General features: G+C 47.8%; 1 long non-coding RNA gene across 1 annotated transcript; it reads right to left on the bottom strand.

Moving 5' to 3' along the window:
- Nucleotides 1-502: 502 nt before the first annotated feature.
- Nucleotides 503-4027, bottom strand: LOC114087693 (uncharacterized). The gene is made up of 3 exons (XR_003581877.2): nucleotides 3415-4027; nucleotides 2235-2937; nucleotides 503-867 (listed from the first exon to the last, which is right to left on the bottom strand). It is a non-coding gene; the product is annotated as an uncharacterized lncRNA (long non-coding RNA).
- Nucleotides 4028-10492: the final 6465 nt, after the last annotated feature.

Genomic DNA, 10492 nt, shown 5'->3' with positions numbered 1-10492 from the left:
TCCCGAGGGGTCCGAAGGCAAAGGTGCACCATGGATGGGGGGAGCTGCTTCAAGGAGAAGTGTGTTCCCTGACTCTCTCTGCCTGGAGGCTTGGCCAGGTCCCATGGTCTTGCAAGTCTTCCCAAATTTTATTATCTGTGATCACTTAATGGGCACTTGATACTCTTTTCCTTATAAGGATAATCAATTTTGGGCAAAGGTTTTATAAAGGAGTCATCGGAAACCTTAAAATGATGAAGAGAAAATGCGGAGTTTAGGTTGGTAAGATTGTCCAGGTTCTGGTTGGTGATAAACGTGATGTCTCACTCTTTTCCCAAGATCTCTCTACTGGAGTTGAGGGTAGAGAACTTGACCCATCCAGAGGGTCTCTGCTCTGGGGTGACCTGCTGACCCAAGCTCCTCCCTGGGTGGCCCTGCCAGCCTCAGCACCTGACTCTAAGAGGCCCTGAAGACAGTGCTATCTGTCCAGTCATCTTCAGGGGTGGCCTTTAGGGACGGGTGTCCTTCAGGGACGGGTGTCCTTCTTTGGGCTCAGCTTGCTACCTCCACTGTCTTCAGCCACACCTCCCTGCCCTGGTGTCTCTGCAGACTCAGGCTCAGAGCCTCCTGGTGCACCCCTGGGACTCCACCCTGGGCTACCCACTGCAGAGTCTCTCCCTCCCAAGAGAGAATAAGAACCCTCAGCTGAGACCAGTCTGGGGACCCGAGGAGTGCAGAAGCTCAAGACCCCTGTGGGACTCAGGCCCTGCCAAGATGTCCAACTCCCTCCAAGACAGCAGGACCCAGTCTGCAAGTGCCCTGGTTATTCTCTTAAAATGGTCACAGTGGGCTGAGGAAATGACAGTGGTCTCCAGAAGATCAGCCAACCTAAGAGAAGGGAAAGAAAGCTACAGCCACAGGCCCTCAGAGTGGCCCAGGGTGTTGTGTTTTGTGACCTTACAAGACGCAAAACCACACGTACAGAGGAGATTCCTCAAAAACCCTGGAAGAGGCTCCCCTGCCTCAGAGCCTTCTCAGGAGTGGGATTCTCGGAAGTCAGGGGCCTTGTCCTCTCCTTCTCCCGAACCTCTGTCCACTGCTCTCATCTTAGTGGGCTCCTGTTTCCACTGGGCTTCGTGGAAGCAAGCGTGACCTACAGGGTCTTAACAGAGCTTGTGCGGATCTTTGACCGTCCAGATTGTCTCCTGCCCACCTGGCCCCCACTGTCCCTGGTGGGGCCTGCTCCTTCCTGCTTCCTCTGCTGCAGACAGAAGGCCCTCCGCCCAGCTCAGCCTCTGCCCTTGGCTCACACTGGCCTCATTTCCTCTCTGGGTCTCTGCTTACTCAGCTTACGGGTCCCCTTCCTGTGCTGGGCCCTGCCTCCTGCTCCACCAGGTCCCTGCAAGCCGGCCCCAGTGCGCATGAGTGAGCAGCACATGAGTGTGTGTGTGTGTGTGTGTGTGTGTGTGTGTGTTGTGTGTGTGTGTGTGTGTGTGTGAGAGAGAGAGAGAGAGAGAGAGAGAGCGCATGTGTGTGTGTTTGCTATCAAAGGAAAACTTATTTTGGCTGATAAAATTTAGAAACAATATCTTAAAACAACGAAGGTTAAAAGGATTATAAAATGAGAAACAAATAGTCGTAAAAGTGTGCAACTCCCTTGAATTAATCTAGAACTTAGGACTAATCTGAAAAAGAATGATGAGGTTTTAATGGTGTGTTGTCATTTAGATCATTTTTGTTAGCATTTTAAGAAACCCAAAATGTATTGAGCTAAGTATGAAATGATTCATACAGATTTCCAATAACTGCTCACAGCTTATAGAAACGATCTTTTACTGTTTGATAGATCTTTATCCGTGTCAAATGTTGATTTTTGAGTAAGAATGGGCCCTTTATTTAAATGAAAATGTGATACTGTGTATCTAATTCTAGAGGTTCACTGATATGGAAATAATGTCCTCAAAAGAGCTACTATTAAATGTATATTTGAAAAATACCATTTAGAAATTATAAAGTTGTCAGACTTTAGGAAGAGCAGCAGCAGCACCATTTAAATAATAGTGGCAAAGCTAAAAGGGGTGAATCAAATGTGCAAAAGATGAAATAAACACGGGCTGGGGATCTAGCTCAGTTGGTAGAGGGCTTGTCTCACATGCACAAGGGCCTGGGTTCAATCCCCAGCACCAAAACAAAACAAAAAAAGAAGAAGAAACAGGTCATGAAAACTGCTGGTGGCCCTGGGTCCCTGCGCTCACCTGGTGTGACCCTCCTCCTTCCTGGGCGTCCTGATGACACAGACCCCTGCCTCTGGGACTCTGAGGGCTGCAGAACAGCAGAAGCCGAAGGACCACCTGAGCAGGGCTGGACTTGGACTTGACATTGTCGGTGCTACCTGTTGCCCCCTTTTCTCTAGTGGACTCAGGGCCTGCCAGGTTTCTTGAGCGCTTCCCTTGTGGGAAAGAATCTCCTTTAGATAGAAGGAGTGTCATCCTTTGCCTGTCTTCACCCTCTCCTTGTAGCAGGTGTGCGTAGTGCGTGGTTCTGCACACGGTGGGAAGCGTCGTCTTCAGTTCTAAGCCAACAGAAGGACAGGGATTTAACATGGACATGCGCAGTGGATACCGTCTCCACTGAGGGAAGAGTCAACCTAAGAGTCAGTGGGATAAGCCCATCGCCCGTCTCCCAGTGTAATGCATTGATAAGGTGCAGCTGTTCCTGTGAGGTGCTTCTGCCAACATGCACAACTTGGATCTAATCTTGAGGAAACATCCAGCAAACTGAAGTGAGGGACCTACTACATGATGGCTGCCCCAAGACGAGGGCTCCCCGGAGACCACTGCCCCACAGTCTTCCAAACCAGAGGCCGAGAGGCCAGGAAAGACCAAGGAATCGTTTCAGAATGAAGAAGCTCCGGGGGAAGTGATCATCGAATGCTGGATTCTGGATTAGATCTTGCACCTGTGAAGAAAGAGTCACAGATGACATTATTTGGAAAATTGACTAAATTTGAATAGGACAGGGGATTTGATAAGGGGGTGCCAATGTTAAATTCCAATTTTGATGGCCAGGAAACCCTGGGCTATTTAGGGGTCAGGACCAAGGGACTTCAATGTCTTCAACTCGTGTCAAATAAAATCGCCCTAAGTTCCTCCGCCACATCCTTTCCTGCCCTGGAGACTGACCATGGCTCCCGCAGGTGCTCCGTCCTGTCCTGGTGGAGGCTGCAGCCTGTGGGGCCTCAGCAGCAGCCCCTCCGGCCCAGCTCTGCATCTGCTCGCTGCCCACTTAGCTCCTGAAAGGTCCCCGTGTCGGGGACTCAGGGTGTGCACGGGCTTCTCCCATCCAGGCCATCTTCACCCCCTGCTCTGGCCAGGATGATGTGTGAACGGCCTCAGGCCCCGCTATGAGATGCTTTGTTTCTGAATTGCCACCCACCTGGTGGCTGAAGAGAGCAGATTTTCTTCCCTCGTTCTGTAGGCAGGGTCATGCTCCCTCGGAGGCTCTGGGGCCAGTGTATCCTCTCTTCACGTGGCTTCTCCGTGTTTATGTGTCTTCTTCTTCTTTTTTTTTTTGTACTGGGGATCCAATCCAGGGAAGCGTAGCCACTGAGCCACATTCTCTCCTCTCTCTGTACCCACTAGACCTCCTTTTCCCTTATTCCATATCCCCATCCTGGGGAGGGGGAGGTTCCCGTTCTCAGGTTCCCCATGCTCCTGGGGGACTGTGGCTTGTCACGTAACTCAGAACCACTGAATTTCCCTGTTTTACTTCATCTCAGTTCTTTTGGCTCTAAGATAAAGAAAAGTTATTTTTTCTTTTGAGACAGAGTCTCGGAAAGTTGCTCAGGGCCTTGCTGTGTTGCTGAGGCTGGCCTTGAACTTGAAGCCTCCTGCCTCAGCCTCCCAGTCATTGGGATTAAGGGTGTGCGCCACCATACCCAGCTGGAGTCCTCTATTCTTTAAGGGTGCCAGTCAGTGGACTTAGAGCCAATCCTGATGTAGTGTGGTCTCATTTGTATCCCCAACTACTTCAACTGCAGACTCCTATTTCCAAAGAAGATCACATGCTGGGGTCTCAGGGGGCGTGAGCTCTCGGGGGACTATCCAACTACACGGGGCATTGTGCCCTCTATTCCTAGTCTCTCCAGGTCATTTGCAACCCCCCAGCTTGTCTCTCCTGGGTTCCCGTGTGATTTTGGCCCGGTGTTCATTCTCTCCACATACCCTTGAACTCTCCGAGGATTCCCCTCCTGTACCCAATAGACCTCCTTTCCCCAGACAGGCGAGCCCCTCCCACACCCAGTCCTGCTCTGGGGACCCAGGCGTGTGACAGGTATCAGTGTCCCACACATGGATTCCACGCAGGATCCCAACAAGGGGAAGACGTGCCTGGCTCTACTTGCCAGGGCTGAGGTGAGGCCATCCTGGGGAGATGGAGGTTCCTGCTCCCAGGTTCTCCATGCTCCTGGGGGACTGTGGCTCGTCACATAACTCAGAACCACTGAATTTCCCTGTTTTACTTCATTTCAGTTATTTTGGCTCTAAGATAAAGAAAAGTTAATTACTTGCATATTTTATCAACTGAAAAAATGCAGACTGTATATTTTGAGTCCTGATCAATTAGGACTACTTGCCCAAAGGAACCAAATTAATGATTTCCTTCACTTTCAAGTTGTGAAGAAATTCTGGCCGACTTTCTAATTCCACCTTTATCAAGGCCAGACTTTGTCAAAACAAGAGCTAGAGCGGTGATAGTGACTCTGATTGTTGGTCATGACAGACCTCTGTTCCATGCTTGGTCTCAGGAGAGGGTTCAACTCATGAGCAGTGGATCAGGAAGGTCCCTCTGCCACCCTCCCATGGAGGTGAGAGTCCCAGCCTGCTCCTCTTGGCCTGGTTGCCTGGGTACATAGCTTGGGCAGAGGTGTGACCAATTTATTCCTCCCCCAGTTTAAGTCTCTTACCTTTGAAAGTGAAGAAAAAACCGTTTAGGATCTGATCTTCATAAGACAAAACCAACTGTCTTGACCAATTCTCTCCCCTCTCACCTGCTTATCCATCGCTAAGATTCCTTCTGTTTCTATTTAAAAGGTGAGTTAGACAGATGAATTAGCACAGCGTGTGGAAGGAAGCCCAGACTTCAGAATGAGACACTGCCGGTTGAATTCTGCTCCTGCCACCTACCAGCGTCTTGACTTTGGGAAGTTCTCTCCCCTCTCTGAGCCTTCTCCTGCTCACCTGTGATGGTAACCTGGAAAGTCAAGTCGAGGCACTGGAAGGAATGACGGATAGAGGGTGTTCTGTGTGAAGCCTGTCAGAATTCAGGGGCAGCTGGCTCCTTCCGACCTGTCTCTTGAGGTGCTCTGATTTTGGAAAAGTACCAGTGCCAATGTCAGTCCTGCCCTCCCACACAGAAATCTTGAAGGGATCATTACTCACTCTGGGCTGTAAGCCTGGGGACCCTGTGCAGGCCCTGACCTGGCCATGCTCGGAGGGGAGAGCCCGCACCTGCACCGCCCAATCCTGCTTGATCCTACAAGCTTTGCTTCCCAGAAACTCTACTCCCTTTTTGTCCTTGGATTTACTTTCCCAAATGACAGGAAGTCATGTCCTCTCTCCCATTCCACCACGGGAAAGAACTATTGAAAACAACTGCCTTACGAGAAGTTTGAGAAGATGTTAAGTGGAGGCCACCAAAGCAACACTCAGGCGTGTCGGGAAGGAAGCCTGTTTTCAGTTAGCGCAGCCCCTAGCTAGGGGACATTAAAACAGCTTCGGCAGAGTTCATGTTATACAACGATTGCATCACAAGCGGGGAGCCAGCATCTCAGCATCCGGCAGGGAACCAACATCTGAAATACCTTTTCCCTTAATCCCCTTCATCCAAGAATAAACACTGTTAATGAAAGTTTCAAGAGGAGGTAAGAAAGAATTTGTTTTTCCAGTTCCTTTAAAGCATCTGTCCTAAAATAGGGGGCCATTCCTGCAGGCACCTCTCTTGCCTCTTCAGGCAAATGTGGCCAGGGCCACGGCTTCCAGAACGTTCTCTGGGTGCAGAGAATCAGGACCTGGCACCTGGCACGAGAAGCAGGCACCAGAACCGTGGGGATGGGTGAGCTCACAGGTTAGACCTTGCCAAGAGACATACCCTTGAACTCTGCAGTCCTGTCCCACCATGCAGAAAGCTTACAGGGGATCAAAGGGTTTTTCGTTTCGAAACACCAGAGCAAATATTTCTAAGACTGTCTTGAAAGCCTCCTTGGAATTAACATCAATCACTCACTATATGATCAAAGTGTTATGCGTCCAAGGCTGCTCTCTCAGCTGGAGCAGGGCTTGCTGGTAGCACTGCGAGGGAATTTGAGAGCCCATTCGTACGTCGGAACAGAGGACATACCTGAAGACAGTTCTTTTCCTTTGCAATAGTATTTGTTGCATCCTGGAAAGTTCTGTTTATGGCTTTACCATGCGCTTCAAACACCAGGCAGAAAATGAACATGCAAATGAAAGTAAACAAAGTAAATAGGAAAGTGCATGGAAAACTTGTCAGAGAATCCTATTTTTTTCTGATTGTGTAAGTAATACCCATGTTCTTTGTAGAAAATGTGGACACTTAAAATTGATCATGCAAAAGAAAATAAAAATCACCCAGCTAGACCACCAAAGATGGAGTGTTTTCTAATGTATATGTTTTCCTTTTCTGTAAAATTCTGTGTATGTTCTATTCTTAGTTATGTTGTGCTTTTTTTCACTTAATTTAATAATATATTATAGTATCCTAATGACCAAATACCTAGGAAGCCCATCGCCCATATAATATTTCTTTTATCTAAAACATTTGTTTGAATTTTGCTGTCGGACTGGGAGTGTAGCTCAGTGGTAGAGCATTTGCTTAGCATGTTCAAGGCCCAGGGTTTGCTCCACAGAATTGGGGAAGAAATTGAATTTTGCAGTCTACTCTAAAATATATCCATCTGTCTTATTATAAAATATATAGCCTATGAAGAGAAAATGTACATGTCTCATAGGTAAATCAATAAAATGCACACTAATACAAAATGTAAAATACAAAATTAATATATACAAAGCATGTCAAAATAAAATCTAGAAATATATCTAACTCTACATATGAAAGCTGCTATTTTTCTGCCTTCTGTGAAATTTTACTTTTATGCCATTTAAACAGTTGTGCTTACCACATGCTTGGGAATTCCTTTGCCCAATTCAAAATAGCATTCTTATCCTACTCAACAGGACTGAGAAAAACCGGATGGCAAGCTATTATATGCAGCCCCTGCTCCCGCCCCCCGTTACCCACGCACATCAGGAAGAACAGCACCCACCTAGGGCCCTGGCTTCAGGCCCTGGAAGTGGATTCACTCAGGAAAAAAACTTCTTTCCACATCCGGGACTGTTCCAAGGCACCCAGCCCTGGGCAAGTGGTCGATTTGTGAACAAGAACAAACTAAAATCCATGAGTGGCAATTTTTTTCTTTAAAACATCTGTCCTCACATTTCGCTTACAGATTGGGCACCCTGTTGGCCTGTGACTAACCGAGTCACCGCGGGGCCAAAGGTGAGCCACAGACAGGTTCAGAAGCGGTCCCGAGGGTCTGCTCTGCCTCTTTTCCTGGTTGTTACTTCACGCTGCCCACACGTAACCAGTGGTGTTTCCTCCAGGCTTAGCTCTTGGGTCGTAACTAAATGTGTCAGTATTTCAGGACACAACCCCAGAATGTCACTGCTCCTCATTGTGCCACCTGGCCTGGACTGACAGCCACCAATGTAGGGGACCAGGCCATATGTACCCTTGGGCATCAGAAAGACCATGAGCTGAAAGAGGGAGGAACAACTCCCGGACCCTGCAGGTCACCACTCACTGGAGGAGTGGACCCCTCTAGCTGAGGAGGTGGGTTAGGCTCAGCCTCAGGCATCCCTGGCTTCTGGGTGCTCCCTTCTCCCTTGTCCTCCTCTGTGCATGTCCAGATGTCCTATTTGATAAGAATTAGTCATATTGAGCTAGGGCCCTCCCTGATGAACCCATCCTAACCTGATAATTTGCTAGGAATCTATTTCCAAATAAGGTGTCATTCTGAGGTACTGGAGCCTAGTCCCTCTCTTGGGGAACAAAATTCAGCCCTGGGTCTCACACAGCCACGTGCTCTGCATCCTTGGTTCTGAATCTAAGCTTCTGCTGTGCTCGAGAAGCTGAGTACACACGTCTCATCAGGCCCCCCCACCCCAGCATTTTGGGGGCCCGAGGACCTTTCTAGGACTCATGGAGATCCAGCAAAAGAAGTTAATCCCAGCAGGCCATAAAGAAGGTAAATCTCAACCCAGATGTTTGCAACAAGCTAGGAACTCAACGGGCAAGCCCCAGGTGGTTTTTCAGAGTCAGATCTCAACCAAATTTGTCCTTCCCGTTGCTTCACCGTTGCTTTATGAATGCTTCTCAGTAATTTGCCAATTGTGCCTGAGCTTAGAAATAAATGATGTCCACGTCCTTGGAGGTACTTTCAGAGCCTGCCTCTAGGCCTTGCTCAACAAAAGGCTGAAATTCCAAGTACCAAATGATCAGAGTTCTCTTCCTGTAGGACTGTCTTCCTTTACGCGAATGAGTAGCCACAACAGCAATCATCCGTGGGACGCCATGACTGCAAAAGTTATTTGTTTGTGAAAAGTAATTAATTATGTAATTATTTTTATTTATTTATTATGATCTCTATTATTTACTGTGCTGGTATGTAACACAGTGAGTCACAGGTGTTGACATGCCATGTTCTGCCCAGTCCCATCCACGCTGAGTGGATACCAAATGATGCTCTTGTGGAACATTCAGGGGAAGCTTCCTGGGAACCGCTGATCTCAATGTTTTCATGAACAAACGCGGAACCTCGTTTTCTGGTTGCTTCTGTTTAAAGACACATCATTTAATATTTATTTTGCATATATTATTTTATTAAGTGGGACAGCAGCACTGTCACTTGTACCCGAATGAGTCAGACTCTCATCCTGTGTCCATGAGTCACACTGCAAGCCTCCTGCACACAAGAGTGACAGCCAGCCCCAGCACTACACTGGGCAGGGGGTTACACAGTGCAATCCCTGAAAAATGGAACAGCAGGCAACAGACCATAGGAAGGACACTGGTTATGGCAGACCTGGAACAAGAAGCTTGTCCCCGATGGGAGTGTGTGTCCAGCCAGCCACTGTCCCCTGACCTGGGCACCACCTACGTATTTGTGAACCAATGGGAAGAAGCCTTGAGTCTAGTTCTCCATGAACCCCACAAAGTGAGAAGTGTGTAAATACAGAATCTGGGAATAAGTGTAGACTCACACCTGGGCTGTTAGCTCAGAATCCAGATGAGGGGTGGTGGGGGATGAAGGAAAGACAGACAGACACACACAGAGAGGGAAAGGTGGGGCAGGTGATTCAGCAAAGGCATGACCGACCCAGAGCTGGCTCAGCACATTTAGTATATAGGCTCCACCGAAAGGTTATTTGTGGGAAAGTCTCATCCAAGCAGGCAGTCTGAGGATGCGGGACTGGCAAGACACTGGAGTCATCTTGTTTTGCTCACAATTCTCTACGCCTGGGAGTTGGTGTCTGAACTCAAGGCCTCCACTGATAACACTTTTCTTACACAGTCTCCACCTGCTTCATTGTGCGTGTTGACCTTCAGGGGGACCCGAGTCTTTGTCAGCAGCCATGGTAAGAGAATGACTGCAGAGAGAGGAGTCCTCTTAGCAGCCCCTGCCCAACTACACCCTCACTGACCCGAGACTGAAATACACTTCCCTGTGCGGAGACGTGAGATTCTCGGGGTTTCAAGTTATAGAGGCTAGCTATATGTAACTAGAACATGCCAGGAATCGAGTATTTACAACCCAAGACGACAATACAATACTTAAGTTACAAAAATATTGAAAGTCATGTCTGGAAAGGATGCCTCTCAATTTCACTACAGACTGGCATCTCTCACCAGTGTGCACTTGAAGGATCATCTAATTCAAAGGTCTGCACACGTTTTCTATAAAGGATCAACTAGGGAGTAGGTATTTTTGAGTTTATGGACCACATATACCTCTCTCACAATTCCTCCACCCCTACAGCATGGAAGTCACCCTGTATATACAGGCAATGTGTCACCTAGTGGGCATGGGCTGATTTGGCCTGCAGGCTATAGTTCACCAACCCAATTTAACTTCTCAAGCCCTTATTTCTCCATCTATAAAAACAGCGATGTTGGGCTGGGGTTGTGGCTCAGCGGTAGAGCTCTTGCCTAGCATGTGCGAGGCCCTGGGTTCAATCCTCAATACCACATAAAAATAAATAAATAAATAAACAAAATAAAGGTATTGTGTCTAACCAAAAAATAAATATTAAAAAAAACAGGGATGTAATAAATACTATTCAAAGTGGTTGTTTGGAGGATGAGTTAATGAATTAGTTAATATGCAGTATAATACTCAGTTTTGTGTTACTCTAACAAAATACATGAGGCAATTAAC

This window comes from Marmota flaviventris, chromosome 8 (assembly GCF_047511675.1).
Source record: "Marmota flaviventris isolate mMarFla1 chromosome 8, mMarFla1.hap1, whole genome shotgun sequence".
Classification (NCBI taxonomy): Eukaryota; Metazoa; Chordata; class Mammalia; order Rodentia; family Sciuridae; genus Marmota; species Marmota flaviventris.
Note: the sequence above shows the minus strand (reverse complement) of the source record. Positions and strands in the feature narration are given on the sequence as shown.